Raw genomic sequence first — 21347 nt, 5'->3', positions numbered from 1 at the left:
AATATTGCCTCAGTAGATTTGTGCATTTTTTAACCATCAATGCATCTGCATTCACCTTCAGTTCATTTAGTCTCCTTTTAGATTGAAACCCTCCTAAGTAATTTATATCCTCGTGGAACTTCCTATGCTGTGAGTCTAAGAGAAAGTTTCATCTCTGCAACATTCTCTGTATTAAAAATATTGATTTGCATGATGGGCTCATTGTTTCATGTCTAATACATATTAAACAGCGCAACTTCCCAACCACAATAGCATTAGTTATAGGGCAGATAAAGGGTACTCCACAGGGTCCCAAGGAGTAGAAGACAAATCAAAGGTGCCTCATGAATAATCATTTGATGATTCATCGCTGTGGCATTGTTTCACCAATCAATAGCTTTTCTCTGGATTCAACAAGACTGAGTTCCCTGACTGAAGGTCAGTTGGTGAGATGTAAAGTTTAGAGAGCTGTATCCCAATGAGCCACCGCTGACCTCCGCTGAAGGCAGCCACAGAGTGCTTGGATTCTGCCCTGTGTGTTCCACTCTGAGCAGGAAGGTGGGGGGCAGAAGGCATTTGGAGTATGAGGAATTCAAAAAACAAGGACTTAGGAAGGTAATGGGTAGTAGAGCTGGCTGCCGGCCCACAAGCATCCTGCTTGCTTTAGTACGCACAAGATCCTCTTCTGACTCAGTCATTTCTTCCACGCTAAGCCATGTGGAAACCACAGAATGCTTCCAAACCAGTGTCCCTGAATCAATTTGTCTTTTAAATTTCTTGTTTCTCAGGGGTTTCTTCCATCTTTCTGCAAGGGATTTATTTTTCTTGTAACTGAAGCTTAAATTATTTTTGTGAATGTGTGTCAGCTGTTTTCTTTGGGGGATTAAAAAATCTCTCAGCAATAGTATACAGCATTGGACATTCTTCTTCTAAATATGTTATACGATGTCTGCAGTCATACCTCTGTATCCTTCGATTCAAGTAAACAGGCTGAAAGAAAAATTGTTTCTGTGCTGAATACCTTGAGTTCTTTTTATCTTGTCAACATTTTTTAAGCTGCACAACAGAACAAATGTATGGAGTATTCACAATGTGTGTTATGAGTCTCTTGAAATGATTTAGCATCTATGGTGGTATCTCTATGCTCTGTGAAAAATCTACACCATTTTCCAAAGGAGCCTTGACCATATGAAGGTTTGAGCACTTTGTGATAGAGGAGGCTTTGCTAGAACCAACCCTCCACCAAGACTGAGGAACAACACCCCTGGAGGGAGAAGCACAAGGGGACAATAAATTCACAACAAAATTCAGATGTCTCAAATGTCCTTTCTTGAGATTAGATTTCTAGCAACACATGAAAGTGAAATAACTATTTCCAGAAGAGTCAGGAAGTGCAATAAGGCATATGTACACACACACACACACACACACACACACAGAGAGAGAGAGAGACAGAGACAGAGTCAGACAGAGACAGAGAGATTTACTCTTTCTAACTAAAATCACTTTATGTGCCCAATATTCCTTTCACCACAAAATCCATCTGCAGGACAGTGATGGAGTATCTAGCAGATGGTCACCTGACTCTAGGACAGTGATGGAGTATCTAGCAGATGGTCACCTGACTCTAGGTCAGTGATGGAGTATCTAGCAGATGGTCACCTGTTGGGGAAGTCTTATGCTAATAAAGCACTGTCTGGCCAATAGGAATCTAGATAGGTGGGGCTAGGAATCCAGGAGGATTCTGGGTAGGAGAAACACAGGAGAGTCAACATGTAACCGCCATGGGGGTAGGAGCCCAGAACTATTCTCCGGTAAGAGACATACTTAGATTAACAATTATGGGGTAATTACTTAAAGCAGAGCTAGCCAGTAAGAGACAAGCAAGGCCAACAGCTTCATAATGAATATAGCCTCCTGTGTGTTTATTTGGGACTCATGCGGCTCTCGAAACAGGTTGGCGCAGCAGAGCCCAGGCGACTGGCGGGGGATAAACCAAAGCGGCTAGCAAAAGAAAAAGCTTCTCTTAACATAATGGTGACTGGCCGGGGATAAACCAAAGCGGCTAGCAAAAGAAAAAGCTTCTCTTAACATAATGGTGATCAGGAGTGGGATCATAAATTTCCATGAAAAATAACAGAAGATTTAAAGGAATTTTAAAAACAGAAGAACAGAGAGAAGCACAGATTTTGGTAGCAGCATTTTTCTCAGGTGTGCTCTGTTTTGCTAACAACAAGCCGAGATTCACGCGGCTCATTTACTGGAGTCTTCCTGACTCGGCATAAAAAGAAAAAGAAAAAAAAAAACCAACAAGGTCCTTTTAAGAGACTCTGCTAACTTTTGAAAGGTGTGTACGTACAGCTGGAAGTGGCAGCTTTTGCTGGATGTCAGCAAGGACTGAGGCGGTAAGCTGAAGTCATGCTTACGCCCGCCATCTTGACGAAAAAAAAAAACTGGCAGTTTAAAACAGCCGCAGTTTTACAGATAAGACACGTGGCCAGAAAAACATAAAGATTTACAGTAAAGTCAGACTCGGATAAAGACAAACCTTTAACGGTTTACAGTGTGTTTAAACATATATGTGAGATTGAGAGAGAAAATGAAACGACAAAGTGGTAAATAAATACAAAAGCTGGCTGTGGTGGCGCACGCCGGTAGGAATTGCTCCAGAGGCAGAGGCAGGCAGGTTTCCAAAGAGAAACCCTGTCTCAGAGAAAAAGAAATAAAAGTGAAAGAAATAAAGTAATAATAAATAAATAAGCCACACAAAGATGGAAAATACACAGAGAGTCTGGATACTGTACACTATTGTGTTTTTCAGTTTTTTGCTTGCTCAGGAAGGAACTGCTGCTAAAGTACACTTGATTATAAATGCTGCTGAATTAATCCAACTTCTATCTTTTAAAAATGCCTTGACTTCAAAATTTAAGTATAAGGATATGTTACTCGGAAAAGGAGTTTTTGCTTATGTTTCCACAGAACATAAAAAGCTGAGGATTTCTTCCAGACTTCTGTGGTTTGACGAACCAAGACCCCCAGAAGCAGTGGACCAGATGTTCCAACAATTGAAACAGCTAAGATGATGCAGTTTTACAGGCCCCGAAAATACGGACTGATACAGGTTTCTGAGTTTTGTCATGATCCCCATGGTATGAACAGCGCCCCCTTCCAGCAGGAAGCAGTTTGGAATGAGCGACGTCCCAATTCCCATCTTGTTTATAAATCTTTGTTTTCATCTAAATGGGATTGTTTATAATTGGCTAGTGATCATAGCCAATCTTTTTAATGGTAAAAAAGGGGAATTATGTTATGGGTATTGTTTTTCATTTATTGATACAAATTCAAAGTCAATTTTGTGATGCTTATATTTCTCCTCTTGATTAAGTATTGTGCTTATACTGATCTTTTACAACGTAATGCATAATTGAATACAGACTATAGATAGTTACTTATAATAGAATTTCTAGTTACATAAGTTAGGTATTCTAGATATACAGAAATATATTTGAGACAGATAGACAGTCTTCAAACCTCTCAAAGACCTTCAGAACATGGCATTTAAAATGGTTTAGGGTTTTTCTTGACAATGAGAATTGTCTGCTCCTGGCAGCACCAATTATGTCTGAGAGGAAGATGGGCATCGAAGAAACTTGTTATGGAGTTTGCTTTCAACATGGCAAGATTAGCCATTTGGGCAAGAAACTGCTCTTGCCTAGACTGTTTGACTATTGTTGTATAATCTGGACATGCAGGACCCATAGGGATGTGACTGCTGAACTAAGTCTTACAGGGTTCCTGCTGCATGAATGAGTCTACGGGACTTTCTGCAGGACACAGAAAAATGACTGACAGACTGCTGATGCAGATGGACAGTTTGAAATTTCCTGCTTTGCTGAGAAGTGTTCCAGATACATTGTGGCCTATGGGCTGAAGATGGATGCCCCAACGTTACAGAGGAACTTCGGGTGACTGTCCAGGCAGTAAGATATCTCTGTCAATCCTAGTGTTTATATATTATCCTTCTGTGGTCTTTGATGGAGTTGAAGACAGATAGTTATAGTTTTCCTTAGTTATGATAAAAGATAAGTTACATATAGAACTTTGAACTCACAAGGATGGTATGGATGATATTTTCTTTAAATCTTGCTAATATTTTGTAACTATGTTCTTATTTGATAACTGTTCTGTTATATACAATTTGACTGTGTTAAAGTTAAGACCTTTCTTTTTGTTTAAACAGAAAAGAGGAGATGTTGGGGAAGTCTTATGCTAATAAAGCACTGTCTGGCCAATAGGAATCTAGATAGGTGGGGCTAGGAATCCAGGAGGATTCTGGGTAGGAGAAACACAGGAGAGTCAACATGTAACCGCCATGGGGGTAGGAGCCCAGAACTATTCTCCGGTAAGAGACATACTTAGATTAACAATTATGGGGTAATTACTTAAAGCAGAGCTAGCCAGTAAGAGACAAGCAAGGCCAACAGCTTCATAATGAATATAGCCTCCTGTGTGTTTATTTGGGACTCATGCGGCTCTCGAAACAGGTTGGCGCAGCAGAGCCCAGGCGACTGGCGGGGGATAAACCAAAGCGGCTAGCAAAAGAAAAAGCTTCTCTTAACATAATGGTGACTGGCCGGGGATAAACCAAAGCGGCTAGCAAAAGAAAAAGCTTCTCTTAACAGTCACCTGACTCTAGGACAGTGATGGAGTATCTAGCAGATGGTCACCTGACTCTAGGACAGTGATGGAGTATCTAGCAGATGGTCACCTGACTCTAGGACAGTGATGGAGCGGCTAGCAGATGGTCACCTGACTCTGGGTAGAAATTAGACATCATCTATTTCCTTTCTCCCCGTGGCCAGTGGTATTTAAGTGAGTTTCAACTGCAATACAATTAGAATTCTCTGGAGTGGCAGGGTGAGTGTTTCCAGAACTAAAGATGCGAAGTATGGCCGTGGATGGGATACTGAGAGGCAGAGCAGACCAAGCCCAAGCTCACAGGGATCCACCCACAGCTGCACATCAGACTCATTGAGGCCCAAAGTGTAGCTTTGTTCTGTTAAATCCCAGCAGTGAAAGCCCAGCTTCCCATTCGGAAAAAAAAAAAGAGCCTTTGAAGCCGTCCAATGGCAGTTCCTGTGTTTCCAATCCATTTTTCTTTCTTTTTCTTTAAAGACTTCAGCTGCCAGATGATATGAGAAGCTGCGATTTCCACTTCTGATCATTTCTCATTTTCCTGAAGCCATAGACGAAAGTAAGGTGAGTTTAAAAAAGTGTTTCTCAATTCCCTCTCTGTGGTGAAGGTAAGGCTTTTTAAGGCTGCAGGAAATGTCCATTATAGAGACCAGAGCTAAGGTAATCTCCCGAGGTGATTGCTTTATGTCAGTGTACCAGTTGAGACTCTGATGATGAAAATATATAATATTTCATGAAAGAAAATTATCAAGCTGGTATCTCATCCTGCAACTCTATGGAGTCTCCACCATGTTGTGTGCTGTTGCCTTTGTGATAGTTTATGACAAAGAAAAGTATGTACTGAAAATTACAGACAATTAATCCAAGGCTTTCAATACTGCAGTTCAGAGAGCAAAAGAATGTGTGCACCCCTCAGGTCTTCCTACTGTAGTGAGGTCTTAGGAATTCCGGTGCTGATTTTGATAAGCAAAACAGAGGCCATGATCATGCAGTGATTTCTCAAGGGTTTTTAAAATTACTTTAATTTTTAAATAGCTTGCTTCACATGTCAACCCCAGTTCCCTCTCCCTCCCCTCCTCCCGCACCCCCTACCATCCCTCCTAGCCTCCCCACTCTATCCCCACTTCCTTCCACATAGGGATATCCAGAGTCTGTCACTTCACTCAGGGCAGGGTCCAGGCATTCCCCTAAGAGTCCAGGCTGAGAGATCATCCCTCTTTGTGTTATGGACACACGAAGTTCATTTGTATGTCAGGGATAAACACTGTTCTACTCTCCAGGGCCCCATAGGTTGCCCAGGCCTTCTCACTGACTCTCACACTCAGGGGTTCTGGATCAGTCCCATGCTGGCCTCCCAGCTGTCGGTCTGGGGTCCAAGAGCTCCCCCTTGTTCAGATCAGCTGTGTCTGCTGGTTTCACCTGCCTTTTCTTTGCTGATTTGCTCATCGCTCTTCTCTCTCTGTCACTGGGTTCCGTGGGTTCAGTTAAGTATTTATTTATGGGTGTTAGCCTCTGCTTCCATCAGTCACTGGATGAAGGTCCTCCTGCCGTAATGCCAATCTCTTCTGGAGATCTTGCCTCATTCCTCTTCGCTGGGGTACCATGCATATCTCTCTTAGGTTCTTTCCTGTTCCCCAGACTCTCTGTGAGTGGCATTGCAGACTGCAACTATCCTGATCCATGTCTAAAATCCATATATGATGAGTGAGTACATACCATGTTTGTCTTTTTGTGACTGGGTTACCTCACTCAGGATGGTTTCTTCTAGTGCCATCCATTTGCCTGTGAGTTTCAAGATTCCATTATTTTTTTCCGCTGAGTAGTACTCCATTGTGTAAATGTTTCATATTTTCTCTATCCACTCATCAGTTGAGGGGCATCTAGGTTGCTTCCAGGTTCTGGGTATTACAAACAATGCTGCTATGAACATAGTGGAACAGATGTCCTTGTTGTATGAATTTGTATCTTTTGGATATATGCCTAAGAGTGGAATTGCTGGGTCCTGTGGTAGACTGATTTCCATTTTCCTGAGGAATATCCATACTGATTTCCAAAGTGTGTGTACGAGTTGGCACTCCCACCAGCAATGGACGAGTGTTCCCCTCTCTCCACATCCTCTCCAGCATAAATTGTCATTCGTGTTTTTGATTTTAGCCATTCTGACAGGAGTAAGATGGTGTCTCAGAGTTATTTTGATTTGCATTTCCCTGATGATTAAGGATGTAGAGCACTTTCTCAAGTGTCTCTCAGCCATTTTAGACTCCTCTACTGAGAATTCTCTATTTAGTTCTGTACCCTACTTTTTAATTGCATCCTTTGGTGTTTTGGAGACTTGCTTCTTGAGTTCTTTGTAAATTTTGGAGATCAGCCCTCTGTCAGATGTGGGGTTAGTGAATATAGTTTCCCATTCTGTGGGCTGTCTTTTTGTCTTGTTGACTGTGTCCTTTGCCTTACAGAAGCTTTTTAGTTTCAGGAGATCCCATTTGTTAATTGTCGAGCTCAGTGTCTGTGCTACTGGTGTTACGTTGAGGAAGCAGTCTCCTGTACCAATTCGTTGAAGAATATCTCCCACTTTCTCTTCTAAGAGTTTCAGTGTGGTTGGATTTGTGTTGAGGTCTTTGATCCATTTGAACTTAAGTTTTGTGCAAGGCGATAGACATGGATCTATCTGCATTCTTCTGCATGCCAATATCCAGTTATGCCAGCACCATTTGTTGAAGATGCTTTCCTTTTTCCATTGTACAATTTCAGCTTCTTTGTCAAAAATCAATTGTTCATATGTGTGTAGGTTAAAATCAGGGTGTTCAATTCGATTCCATCGGTCTACCTGTCTATTTTTGTGCCAATACCAAGCTGTTTTTAGGACTATAGCTCTATAATAGAGCTTGAAGTCAGGGATGGTGATACCTCCTGAAGTTCCTTTATTGTATAGAGTTGTTTTGGCTATCCTGAGTCTTTTTTTCATATAAAGTTGATTATTGTTCTTTCAAGGTCTATGAAGAATTGTGCCAGAAGTTTGATAGGGATTGCATTGAATATGTAGATTGCTTTTGGCAAGATTGCCATTTTAATTATGTTGATCCTACCAATCCAAGAGCATGGGAGATCTTTCCATTTTCTGGTATCCTCTTTGATTTCTTTCTTTAGAGACTCAAAGTTCTTGATACACAGATCTTTCACTTCTTTGGTTAGCGTTATCCTCAGATATTTGATGCTGTTTATGGCTAATGTAAAGGGTGTTGTTTCTCTGATTTCTTTCTCGGCCACTTTATCATCTGTATATAATAGGGCTACTGATTTTTCTGAGTTAACCTTGTATTCTGCCATTTTGCTGAAGGTGTTTATCAGCTCTAGGAGTTCCCTTGCAAAGTTTTTCGGGTCACTTATGTAAACTATCATATATCTGCAAATAGTGAAAGCTTGACTTCTTTTTCTATTTGTATCCCCTTAAACTCTTTTTGTTATCTTATTGCTCTACCTAGAATTTCAAGTACAATATTGAAGAGATATGGAGAGAGTGGACAGCCTTGTCTTGTTACTGATTTTTGAAGGATTGCATTGAGTTTCTCTCCATTTAGTTTGATGTTAGCTGCTGGTTTACTGTATATTGCTTTTATTATATTCAGGTATGTTCCTGTTATGCCTGATCTCTCTAGGACCTTTATCATGAAGGGGTGCTGGATTTTGTCCAAAGCTTTTTTCAGCATCTAGTGAGATTATCATGTGGTTTTTCTTTTGTAGTTTGTTTATATGGTGGATTACATTGATAGATTTTCTAATGTTGAACCATCCCTGCATTCCTGGGATGAAGCCTACTTGATCATGGTGGATGATTTTTCTGATGTGTTCTTGAATCCGATTTGCTAGTATTTTATTGAGTATTTTTGCATCGATGTTCATGAGGGAAATTGGTCTATAGTTTTCTTTCTTAGTTGTATCTTTGTGTGGCTTGGGTACCAAGGTAATTGTAGCCTTGTAAAAAGAGTTTGGCAGTGAGCCTCCCACTTCTATTGTGTGGAACACTTTGAGGAGTATTGGAATTAGCTCTTCTTTGAATTTCTGGTAGAATTCTTTACTGAAGCCATCTGGGCCTGGGCTTTTTTTTTGGTTGGGAGACTTTTGATGACTGCGTCTATTTCCTTAGGGGTTATAGGTCTGTTTAGATTGTTTATCTGTTCTTGATTTAGTTTTGGCAAGTGATATCTATCCAGGAAATTGTTCATTTCCTTTAAATTTTCAAATTTTGTGGAGTACAGGTTTTCAAAGTATGCCCTGATGATTCTCTGGATTTCCTCAGTGTCCGTTGTTATGCCCCCCTTTTCATTTCTTGATTTTGTTAATTAGCATGATCTCTCTCTGTCTTTTGGTTAGTTTGGACAAAGGTTTGTCTATCTTGTTGACTTTCTCAAAGAACCAACTCTTTGTTTCATTGATTCTTTGCAATGTTTTCCTGGTTTCCACTTGATTGATTTCAGCCCTCAATTTGATTATTTCCTGGCATCTACTCCTCCTGGGTGAGTTTGCTTCTTTGTGTTCTAGAGCATTCAGTTATGCTATTAATTCTCTAGTGTGGCTGTTCTCCAGTTTCTTCATGTGGGCACTTAGTGCTATGAACTTTCCTCTCAGCACTGCTTTCAGAGTGTCCCATAAGTTTGGGTATGTTGTGTCTTCATTCTCATTGAAGTCTAGGAAGTCTTTAATTTCTTTTTTATTTCTTCCTTTACCCAGGGATGGTGCAATTGTGCATTGTTCAATTTCCATGAGTTTGTAGGCTCACTCCCCATGGCTTGCTCAGCCTGCTTCAGGGCCACCTGCCAGGTTCACACTACCCACAGTGGGCTGGGCCCTCCTGCAGGAAAACACCCCACCTCCACCCCACAGGTATGCCCATCAGATAGTCAGACAGAAGCAGCTCCTCAGCTGAGAGTCCCTCTTTCCAGACTTGCATGGTTTGTGTCTAGCTGATAAAGAACAAGCAACAGAAATGTAAAGTGAAGAGATAGAGGCAGGGACAAAAGGGGAAGTTGGAAGCCTAAGTGACAAACCGAGGCTGAGACTGACTGTCCTCAGTACCAAATGACTGGTGTGTCACGTGCTCTGTGGAGGACCCGAGGACTAACAGATAGTCTGAGAAATCCAGTGACCTGATCAAACAGAGTACAAAACAGTCTGTCTTACAGTGAGAAGAAATGCAAATCATTGTGGCCATCCGTGCCTGGGCTCTTCCCCTTTCTTCTCACTCAGGTCTTGGTTCAAAGGTCACTTCCTCTGTTCTGCACTCCTTTTTGTATCGTTTCTCTTCACAGCTTTTATCACTGTCATTTCATTCTCATCGAGCACGCACACACACACACATACAACCACATACCACACACATACACACACACACACAGAAACCACATACCACACACACACACACACACCACATACCACACACACACACCACATGCCACACACACACACCACATACGACACACAGAGACACACACAACACATACCACATGCCACACACACAGCACACATATACCACACACAACGCATACTGTAAGCCACATACACACCACACATATACCACACACACACAACACACACACACCATACACAGCATACACTCCCCACGAATACACACAACAAACAAATGACACAGACACACCACACACACGCAACATATACCACACACACTACATGTACACAGCAACATATACCACACACATACACACAATACACAAACAACACAGACATACATACCACACACATACATACACCATATACCACAGGCCACACACACAAAACACACATATATACAACATACAAACAACACAGACACACACCACAAACACACACATACACACACACACTAAATCCTCGCACCCAGAACATGATAAACTCGTAATAACAATTAGTTGTTTAAGTCATTAAAGTTTAGCTTAGGAAGAAAAATCTAACAGTCAGCCTATTTACTAAATATGATAGAAATTGCCCCAAGACAGGAATTTCAGTCTTTAATCAGTAAATAGAATAGAACAATCCAGTTTTTTTTTTAACCTGAGACACTAAGTTCAATATTTAGCCTAAGAGAGAGAAATGACAGCAAATTTGGACATGGTGAGCTTAAAATATCCACAAATATGACAACACAATTGACTGGGGCAGTTTGACCTTCCTCACTGTTATTCCAATAGCTCATAAGTGACACATCTCATCACAAGGTCTACCAGGATGGCCAGGGGAATTCTCCTCTGTGTAGTCATGAGCTTGGCTCTCGGTCCCGCTCCTCCTCAAGAAAAGTAATGTCCTATGGTCTACAGCTCTGACCAGGTCATGAGAGGAATAGCTGCCACAAATACGGGTTTCAAACCAGCATCTATTTTATTTAATTCTTAATAAAAATACGTATGTGTGCGTGTGTGCCTGAATCATACACATATATGCACACCACATGTATGCAATGCCCGTGGAGCCCAACAGACAGGGTCAGATCCCTTGGAACTGGCGTTACAGATGGCTGTGAGATGTCATGTGGGTTCTGGGAATTGAACCCAGGTTCTCTTTAAGAGCAACAGTGCCCTTAACCTCCAGCCCCACGAATTCCCTGCTTTTGATGTCTCCCCTTCTGACATCGCATCCACTGGACCCTCCCCCCCTTTTTTTTATGTAGACCCTCCATGTCTTTGTTGCATTTGGAGTTGAGTGTGGTTTTACCTCCATGGTGACAGCATCTCACAAAATGCCTGCACTGAATTGATGACTATCTGTGTTTCTATTTGACACACACTAATTATTGGTAGCTAAAAACTCTGTCTTAGAAGACACTGTGGTCCAACCAGGCCAGGGAGTGAATTCTGCTGGGTTTTCCTCCGTAGTCCTACTGCATAGTAAGCCAGCTCCCTCTCCATACATATTTAGAATAATTTATTGTAATCAGGAAAAAGGTAGAAATTGATGTAAAGCTAACTAAACAGCCAGAGGACTTTCTAAAGTAATAAATCAATGGACCCTAGTTTCTAAACCCGGTGGCTCATGTACCACTTTAGGCAGAATCAGATTTTCGCCGCCATCATCAAATGCCTGGTTGTTATTTTTTTCAGGAACTTCTAGTCATTCTTTGTGAACTCTAAACTGTCTTTGGAAATGCATGACCCACTTTGGTCTTGGAGAGCCTGATTACTGGAGTAGCCCGTCTGTACAAAGAGAAAATGACTGAAGTCAAATTAAGTCTCGACGATTTAATTTGAGGAGTATACGAGGAAGAAAGGATAAAATCTTTATACAAATCCCAAAGGAACACGTCAGCTTAAATGCAAACAGCATTTGACTTTCTGGGAAGAGAAGCTCATTGTGCTGGATTCCAATTCAATTTCTATATTCCATACACTCTAATTTCCCCCTGTAATAGTCAAATAAAATTAAACAATGAAAAGGAAGGCCATTTTCCTCTTTCTAAGGCAAAGGTGAATGCCAGCGTGCTTGGAAATTAATTTTGAAGCATGGTGTGAATTTTGCCAACAGGTACTTCTGTGTTTGTAGCAAGTGTTTTATTCAAACTTATTAATTCAGGTGATGTCAAAGTGTTTCTTGTCTTGTGGCTGGAGGAAAATTAACACAAGCGTTTCTGGCTGTTTTTTCTCTCTACTCAGGCTCCTTCTTGAGAAGAGGCAGGAACAAAGGAAGGAAGCCATACTCCCCGCGTGCCGGGATTGACATTTCCAGTCACAGATGATCAGTAAGTAAACCGCAGGCAGGCATCACTATGGAGCCACACTGCAGGGTTCAGAAAGCCTTTTCCCGGTGAGAGATGTGATGGCACCGAATCTGCCTCACCCACGCCATGGCAGTATCCACAGGCCATGTGCATCATACCCACCCAGATATCCCACACCCTGCAGCCCGTGCCCGTGAACCTGATGTCTCCTTCCATCACCCCAAGCTGCCATAGTGATCTTCTCAGCCATTACTTAATGCGGTAGCCCCATGTTCAGGCCCCTTGTCTGACACTCAGTGGATGGAAAACACATCATTAATTAGTAAGTGAATAGTGAGTACGAGGCGCGGCGTGGTGGAGCCGAGCTCCAAACCTCTGTATGCTCCCCCACCCCCCAGAAATGTTTCTACTCTTGAGTCTCGTCCTTCTCCAGGCAGGGATCAACGCATGTGCTACTCGATTCGGGTACAGTAAAGTCTGTGTTCAGAGTTCCCAAGCAAGTTCACACCTCAATATGAAGAAGCTTCAAGATCTGAGATTGTCTTTGTCCTCCTGTAGAGCTGTGGAAGCAGCTTCCCAGACCAATAGCAACTGCAGGAGCTTCTCTTGGTGGAGGAATCTGAGAGGCTTGCAAGCAGACACAGGATGCTGCTATGGCCGGGCCAGGGAGGGGGTGGGGGGTGAGGAGTGGGAGGTGAGGGGGAAGAAAGCTCACCTAGCCATGGGTTCTAAGGTTAACCGGTGTTGGACCATGCAGAATGACACAAGCACAATGTGAAGTAACCGGCGAGGCTGCTGAGGTGCCCCCACTTGCAGTTGGGGTCAGCAGCATGGTGTCTTGGATTAAAGTCCCCAAGATAAAGGAAGCCTCTCTCCTCCCCTACTGGCATCATCCCCTGCTAGTCGACTTTCTGTTTCCCTAACAAGAATCCAAGATAAACCATCTTTAAATGGGGAAAGACTTGTTTGGGCTCATGGTGTCAGAGGTTTGGAGAGGCCACAGTCTCTGGAGACTTTGTGTCTGTGACATCACAGTTCGGCACAGCAGAAGCATCATTTCAGAGCAGCCAGGAAGCCTAGAGCTAAAGAAAACATCTTAACAACTACATTTTCTAAGCAACAGGCAACAGTGCGAGTTCACACCAATAGAAGATATCGGAACGCGGGATGGGGGCAGCAGTAGCTGTTACACCAGTGATGCTGGTGGCCTGGCTGTGATGACCTCTGGAGCTGTCTCCAAGCTCAGAATCTCCATAAACAATGGCTGTAGGCTTTTACATGCCTCTGCAAGGGCAGAGGGAGCAAGACTTTCTAACACCCTCTGACATTTTTACTTCCTAAAACACATTTGAGTATGTTATGCCTTTTGACATTTTAAAAAGCAAACTGGATAGGTATTATAATTACCATCCCATTTTACCATGATGGAAGCCGGGAGGAGGTCAATGCCCCCACCCCTCACAATCCCAAGGACACTTGTCCTACAGTGATGGAGGCTGGAATGGAATCAAAGTCCTGACCTCTGCTTTGGTGACATATAGGGCACCCTTCCTAATTAGTTTCCCTGTGATTTGGAGAGCCCTTCACAGGGTCATCTCTAAGGACATATTCATTAACAACTAAATATGTTAATAGCCCATAATGGGGTGGTGATTTGAACCCAAACAAGGAAATGCAGAGAGAAACTACATAACACAGTTTGCAGGGGAAGCCTTCTTAAAAGGGACAGCTCCTCCAAAACCACATCAGCCAGGCTGATGGTCACAGGACAACGAAGAAAACAGAGGCCCTGAGCCCTGCCTCGTGCCTGATGCCAAGTGTCAGCATCGAAAGCTCTTCCAATGGAAGAGACTCACACTTTTAGTTATAGTTTAATGTGGTATGATAATGCCCTTGCATTGCTGATACTTTTTTTTAAACCATCTGCTGATGTAGAATGGTAAAGGTGAAAATTGTTATATGGTCCCGGGAGTCATAAGCAGAGACTGCCATGACTCATGGGCTTAGGAGAACACTCAGCTAATGAGGAGGTGTTTCAGTTTCTCTGCAGGTATGAGCAGAAATCTGGATATGTCAACAAAATCTTCAAGAGAGGGGGGGAGGGATGGAGGGATGGAGAGATAGAGGGAGGGAGCCTTCAAAAACATATCCCCCCAGAAAGTCCAGGCTCTGAAGTTCTGACCTCTCTTAAGAAACAGTGGCACATCCTTCAATGTCCCCAGCCACTGGGAAGGTAACAGTCTCTCTTGACTTCTAATTTGGTAGGGGAAGGAGTTGCCACAGGACAAGATTGAGAAGAACCTCCCCTTGCAGGGGTCTCTGCAGTGTGTGGTCCACCAGGAAGCTCATGTGGAATTTCACGTGCTGGGATAAAATGTAGCAGCGAAGCAAAGGCTTCTCCAAGTGCTGATTAATTACAAGAGTGTGAGGTCAAAATGCATGTCTAAACAGAACCTCTCCTTAGGTAGAAGTTTTAAGAGATGTCTTAAGAAAGGGAAAACTTGGACCGACCATCAAAACCCTCTCTCTGAATGTAGTTGCAAGTGCTGAGCAAGCAGCAGAGTTCAGTTAGTTCAAGCCATCCCATAAAGAATAGCTCTAAACGTCGGAGGCCAAGGGAAACCTTTATTTCACATCAGCTCAGATGTCAGAGAGAATAATGAGTGGGAAGAGAAACTGTGGCCAGCATGGCGTTGTGGGTAGAATCCCACTAGGACAGGAGAGGGCAAGCGCCTCTATTCCAATGAAGGAATGCAGTAATTACCCTTTATCCATGCCTTGGCTTTCTATAGTTTCAGTTGCCTGTGGTCCAGTGATCTTAACACTAAACGGAAAATTCTATGGATAAACAATTCATAAGTTTTGAAGTGTATGGTATTCAGAGTAGCACAATGACATCTCACACTATCCCGCCTTATTCCACCCAAAGTATGGACATATTTCTGTACTCAGTGCATCCACACTATATATGTTACCCTCCTGCTAATCACTCTGTAGTCATCTCTGCTCTGAGACAGCTGCTGTTTCATAGTACTTGTGACCATATAACCCATGTATAGTCACCTAACATCACAATGTGTGTATCTTTCATATTATTTCATCTTATCACACAAACATTGTATTAGCGCATACCATCACAAAAAGGCTGAGTATAAACCACAAAGAGGTACTAAAAGATTATGCATACAGTGTTAGTATTTGGGCATCTGTATTCAGGCATCTGTACTGGCCTGTCCTTGGGGTTCTAACAGGATATGCCCTTAACTGCAGCCTCTAAGAGCACCAACTGTGCACATTCACAATGTTTCCTTTTAAAAGGGCCCTGCCTACTCCTCCCTCCTCCTTCCCCCCTCTCTCGCCTCTTCTGCTGCTCCTGTTCCCAGAGACCAGTCTCCCCCTCCCCCTTCTTTTCCCAATTCAATTTCCCCCAATAAAAAACCCCTCCACCCCAAGCTCTGTTGCATGGTGACTTTCTCTCATAGGCCACTTTTTAAAATTTCAACATATATTTATATATGTGCATGCATGCATATATATATACATACATAGGTCACCTCCACATAACTTCTGTTACAGTGCATTGCCATGCATATTCTATTATTAGCCATCATTAATGTTTCACTGCGCCTAACTTATAAGTTAAATTTTATCATAGCATGTGCATGTAAGGAACATATAATAACTTCAGAATTTGGTCCCTCTGTGGTTTCTGGCATTCATACGGTTCTTAGAACTCCCCATGGATAAAGAGAAGTACCATAAAATGAAAATTCTTGCTAAATCCCTGTTAATACATTCAACTTTCCTTTTACTTTGCTACCTCATGCTAGCAAGCATGACAACCATCATGCATATAATCCCTTTGCCAGCGCCTCCATGTTCCTATATAACTTGCTTTAACTAACAGTAATAAAGCATTATTTCTTTGAGAATGACAAGCAAAATGTATGAGCGTGTTTCTTTAATAACTTAGATTCAAGGTTTTCCTAGTGTTCTACTGATTAATTTCTTAGAGTCTTTCTACTGTATATTGACTATATCATCATTTAGGTAAAGTAGACAAGTCATTACCCTGGAGTAGGCCTTACGATAGAGCATGCATCAGGCAGTTGTCACCTCCAGGGGAACTGAAGAGCTGGCTCAGTTCTTAAGAGTGATTGTTGCTTTCCCAAAGGAACAGTGTTCATTTCCCAGCGCCCACATTGGGCTCACAAACAACTATAATTCCAGCCCCAGGGTATCTGTCACCCTCTTCTGACCACCTTGGGAACCGCACTTATATGAAACACACACACACACATACGCACACTAAACAGCCATTCCTCCTAATTCATCTTATTTCAACTAGATTTGTGAAAACTATAAAACTCACAACAAAAGGAAAACTATAGGTTAATAATATGAAAGATAATTTCATAAACACTTCCTAATTGACTTTAAGGTCTAGCAGACCTGAAAAGTTGATTCAAGCAGAAAATCTAGATAGACTAATGCAGTGAAGGGATTGAAGAAAATTGTCAATAGGAACTCAACCCAAATGTCCTAGCTAAGGGGGTTGCATGATAAAATTTCCTTTAGCTTCTAAGAGATAAATGATTCTTTTTGAATTCTAAGTGTAGGGGGAAAAGCACATAATTTGTAAAAGTACTATCTATAGTCTCATCTTAGTAACTTGAACGTCACAAGTCAATGTTGGTGATTATCATACACAAAAGTTCAAAAAAGAGGCCTAGACTATAAAATCAAAGAATCTTGTTTTACTTCTTTTGATACAAGTTTTCACTTTGTAGCTCTGGCTGGCCTAAAACTCTCTGTATAGAGCAGGCTGGGCTTGAACTCACGGAGCTCACCCTGTCTTTGCCTCCTGAGTGTTAGGGAGTGTGCCACCATGCCTGGAAAAAGTCACAACGTTTTTGAAATAACAATCTAACCAGATTTGAACAGTGACATATAGCTGCAATCCCAGCTACTCAGGATGCGGAGGGGAGAGGTTTATTTGAGCTTGAATCACTAGTTCAAGACAAACCTGGGCAACATATGATGCACATGACAGATAAATGAAGAAAAAGTCCTATCCTAAGTGTTATGTTCAATGTGATAGCTGCCTTAATGGTCAAACAACGTTTTTTACTTGCTTATCTAGTGATGCTGGAGAGTGAGTGCACCTAGAAATTGCATCTTCAACCTCATAACTGCAATGTAACCTCTGAATTCAACTTCCAGAGTGTGATCCTTGTCTGCCGCTATGTAGCAAATTGCCCTACCCAAATCAGCAGTTTGAAACAACAGGCTTTTACTAATTTATAGAGTTTTTATGGGCCAAGGAACCAGGAGTGGCTAGTTCTTGCTCAAGGGTGGTTCAGAGGGTGCAGTAAAGTCATTGTCCTGGGATTCATCACCTGGTGAGTAGGCTGGAACCAGAGCAGTTGGCTTTCAAGGAGGCTCACTCACATTCCTAAGCAGTTAGAGCCAGCTTTCAGCAGAAAGTGTCCGTTTCTCATCATGCTGGGACTGCTTGAGTGTTCTCACATTATTTCTCTGACTTTCTCTAGAATGAACAGTTGGAAAAATTGCCAATAGAAACTATTATGGCAGGTGTGAACTAGACTAAAATAACATGCCCTTTGTATCTCATTGGTTACATATCTGCTTAATCAAATGGGGATGGACACTGCACATAGGCACGGCTACAAAAAGACAGGGGTCATTGGAGGCATCTGGGGGGCTGCCTGTCACAGGCACTTTTTCACTTGGGAAAAAACAAGCAGGAGATAGCGCCATACTTAAAATGGCAATACCAGAAGCCAGTCCAAAAAACTGTGTGTAAATCATGTTAACTGCTATAATCTTACTATTTGCATGTTCTAGAACAGTCAATTGATGACTGACAGAAAACTGAATTCAGACGTAAATGGATTAATAGAAAAAATTCAACTGTTTCCAAACCACATGGTTGTACATTAGGTGATGATAGGTGAACTCATTTACGACGGAAAGTACCACTTGCTATAATAGTAAAACTCACCAAGTAACCACTAAACAACAAGAAAATGGGATTTCTAGTATGGCTGAGGAAGAGGTCTGAGAAACTGGTTGGTGTGTGTGTGTGTGTGTGTGTGTGTGTGTGTGTGTGTGTGTTCTTTGACTGTGAGTGTGAAAAATTAATTGCATCTGAAACAGTGTACAACTTTGGTGTGTTCACCAGGCATCAGCAACATCTTTTTAAAATAAGTGATAGGACTGGAGAGATGACTCAGCTGTTAAAGTCCGGGCTCACAACCAAAAATGAAACAAGGAGAAACAGCCAGGCATGGGAATGGAACCCTGTTTCCAACACTCAGGAGGCTGAGGAGGAGGGTTTTGAGTCCCAGGTCAACCTGGGGTGCCCAGTGAGAACCTGTCTCAAAAGGAAATTGTTTCCAAGTGTCTTTGTAAAGAAATGGTGGGTTCTCAAGGATGTGACATAGCCAGGAAGTTTTTCAAAGAGGGAGCCAGGGATGTGGCCTTACCAGGTGCTCTAGAAATACAATTTCCTAACTTGATGTTGACACAGAAGATTAGTCGCTGTCACAAATCACATAATCCAGGGATAGCCTAACTGTAAAGTGAACTCTAAGAAACAATGTAAATCTGCATAGCTGGTTTGTATAGAACTAAAAGGTAGCTGAAGATGTGTGGTGGAGTTTTTGGTTAGATAAATGGATGACACAGAGGTTTGCCGGGAAGCACTGAGGACCTAGAGGACCCAGAAGAGCCAGGGGAGTATCACTTCCTCAAGAGCGTTTGACAAGAGCAAATTCCAAAGAATCCAGAGTCCTCAACTCCCAGCTCTTCCCACATTCTACCTCATTCTCTCCGAAATTCACAAAGTAAGCCCCGTGCCAAATTCCCTCCATAATAGCCTCGATTTCTCTGTACAAAGGAATTTCCTTGGTGTCTACATGTATGGGGCCTGATCCCAGGAAACAGGACCATTCATTTTAGCCTTGTCAGTTTCGCCGACATTCTCTCATGAACCAAGGTTGAAAAGTGCCATCCTAAATCCTGGTATTTTTTTTTAACTCTCCCTGAATCTTCTCTTCTTCAATTCAACATGTTATCATTCTCTCTCATGTGGGACCACTAAAATTCAGTAACTATAGCTTTTAAAAGATGTTTTTATTTCTTTTTTCTAACATATGTTATTGGGCGTCACTCTCCTGCGTGATTTTCCAGAACAGCGTGCACACATCCACTGATATTCTGCAGTTCTTTGGGAATTAGTCTCTCAGCATCTGTTCTTCCTATAACATGCACTGCCTGATACTTACACACCATGTGTCAAGAGTTATCTAAGCACTTTACATGCATCCAGCCAGTCAAATGATTATAGACATGAAGCATACCCTCTTCTTCTTGTGTACAGAAAGAAGAGGAGGAGAGGAGGAGGAGATAGAGGAGCAGGGAGAAGAGGAGAAAGAGGAGAGGAGAGGAGAAGAGGAGGAGGAGAAGGAGAAAGAGAGGAGGAAAAGAAGAGCAGAGAAGGAGGAGAGGAGAAGAGGAAAAGGAGGAAGAGGAGGAAAAAAGGAGAGGAGAAGGAGAAGAAGGAGGAGGGGAGGGGAGGAGGAGGAGAGAAGGAGAAAGAGGAGGAGAAATGACCCAAATTCCCAAATCCAAACACACATTAAAAACTTGCATTGACCCTTCTTTGAGGAAACTCTTTAAGCATTAATGGACCTTTGTTTTGAGTGTGGGACACACACACACACACACACACACACACACACACACACACACACACACACACACCAGGAGCAGCAGCAGCAGCGCCTCAGATTGGTGATGCGCTGAATTCTTGATTGAAGCCTTCAGAAGCTAAATCTTGCTGTCTTCCAGAACCTGCTGCCAGCACTTGTCACTGATTATGGGAGCTTCCTGATCCACTTAGCTTTGCAGATAGTAGTGGGGACATGCCCAGAGGAGACCCTCAGGAAAGATAGGGCTTTAGGAAAGCTGGGGCCTAAAGACATCAGCAATTCCTCGCTAGAACGGGGTTGGAGGAAATGAAAATTCATCAAAATCTTTCAGGCGGAATGAACTCTTCCCATTAACTCTGAAATGAAATTGGTGCCTGGAGATAAGCTCCCTCCCTTGGTACTCTTCATTAGGAAGGAGAGGGAAACTATCAGTAATTAGAGATAATTGCTTACACTGAGCTATTTGAGTGTGATTATATCAGTTAAATCATCTTCACTCCAACCAAGGCACCTACGGAAACCCTGGCTCCTTTATGTCATTCATCAGACACAAATACCAAATTGCAAACTTCATGGCTGAAAAAGACAAGCAAAATACCTAGCGCCCTGAGGCTTAGCTTTGCTACCCGTAAAACACATAGGGGCCAGACCAGTATCTCCGAAAGCCTTTTACTCCACTTATCCATTGCTCTGGGGATATTGTCAAGTAGTTTCTAGCTCTCTGCCTTCATCTAAATTCTGTTCACATTTCAAAAAACAATTTCATGTAAATAATATTAGAACCTTTTTTTCTATAATGAATATCTGCCTATTTCCTAACTCCTTTTTAATTAAGGACTAAAATGATAGCTTAAATTATAAGATCATAAGATGAGAAATAATCCTCTGGTAATAGTAATGCACAATAATGAGCAAGCATCTTTTAAAAATGACTTCAGAAACTCATTTCAATCAACATGGGAAAATCTTGCCTGAATTTCTTAGGAATGCTCCACTTATCTCTAGGAACAAAGATATGAGTAATGAACAAAACAGCCAGCAAAGCTTTTTTTTTCCATTCTGGCATCTTAGCATTTTCAAATGCAGAGGCAAATCCCAAGATTAATGAGGAGGAAAGTCCTGAGGCGACTGTAACCTCCACATCTTTGCAGCACAGAGTTAAAGAGATGAACCAATCTTCAAATGGGAGGAGGGGTGAGAAACAGTGCTCATAAATTCACGGAGGCCCGGTGTAC

General features: G+C 42.1%; 1 long non-coding RNA gene across 1 annotated transcript; it reads left to right on the top strand.

Moving 5' to 3' along the window:
• Positions 1–1752: 1752 nt before the first annotated feature.
• LOC110343402 lies at positions 1753–13268 on the top strand. Its single transcript, XR_005879077.1, has 4 exons — positions 1753–1793; positions 5155–5238; positions 12312–12397; positions 12810–13268. It is a non-coding gene; the product is annotated as an uncharacterized LOC110343402 (long non-coding RNA).
• The last annotated feature ends 8079 nt before the right edge of the window (positions 13269–21347 follow it).

The sequence above is a fragment of the Mesocricetus auratus genome, unplaced genomic scaffold (genome assembly GCF_017639785.1).
Source record: "Mesocricetus auratus isolate SY011 unplaced genomic scaffold, BCM_Maur_2.0 Super-Scaffold_100008, whole genome shotgun sequence".
Classification (NCBI taxonomy): Eukaryota; Metazoa; Chordata; class Mammalia; order Rodentia; family Cricetidae; genus Mesocricetus; species Mesocricetus auratus.
The sequence above is the reverse complement of the archived record's forward strand: the minus strand, read 5'-3'. Positions and strand labels throughout refer to the sequence as shown.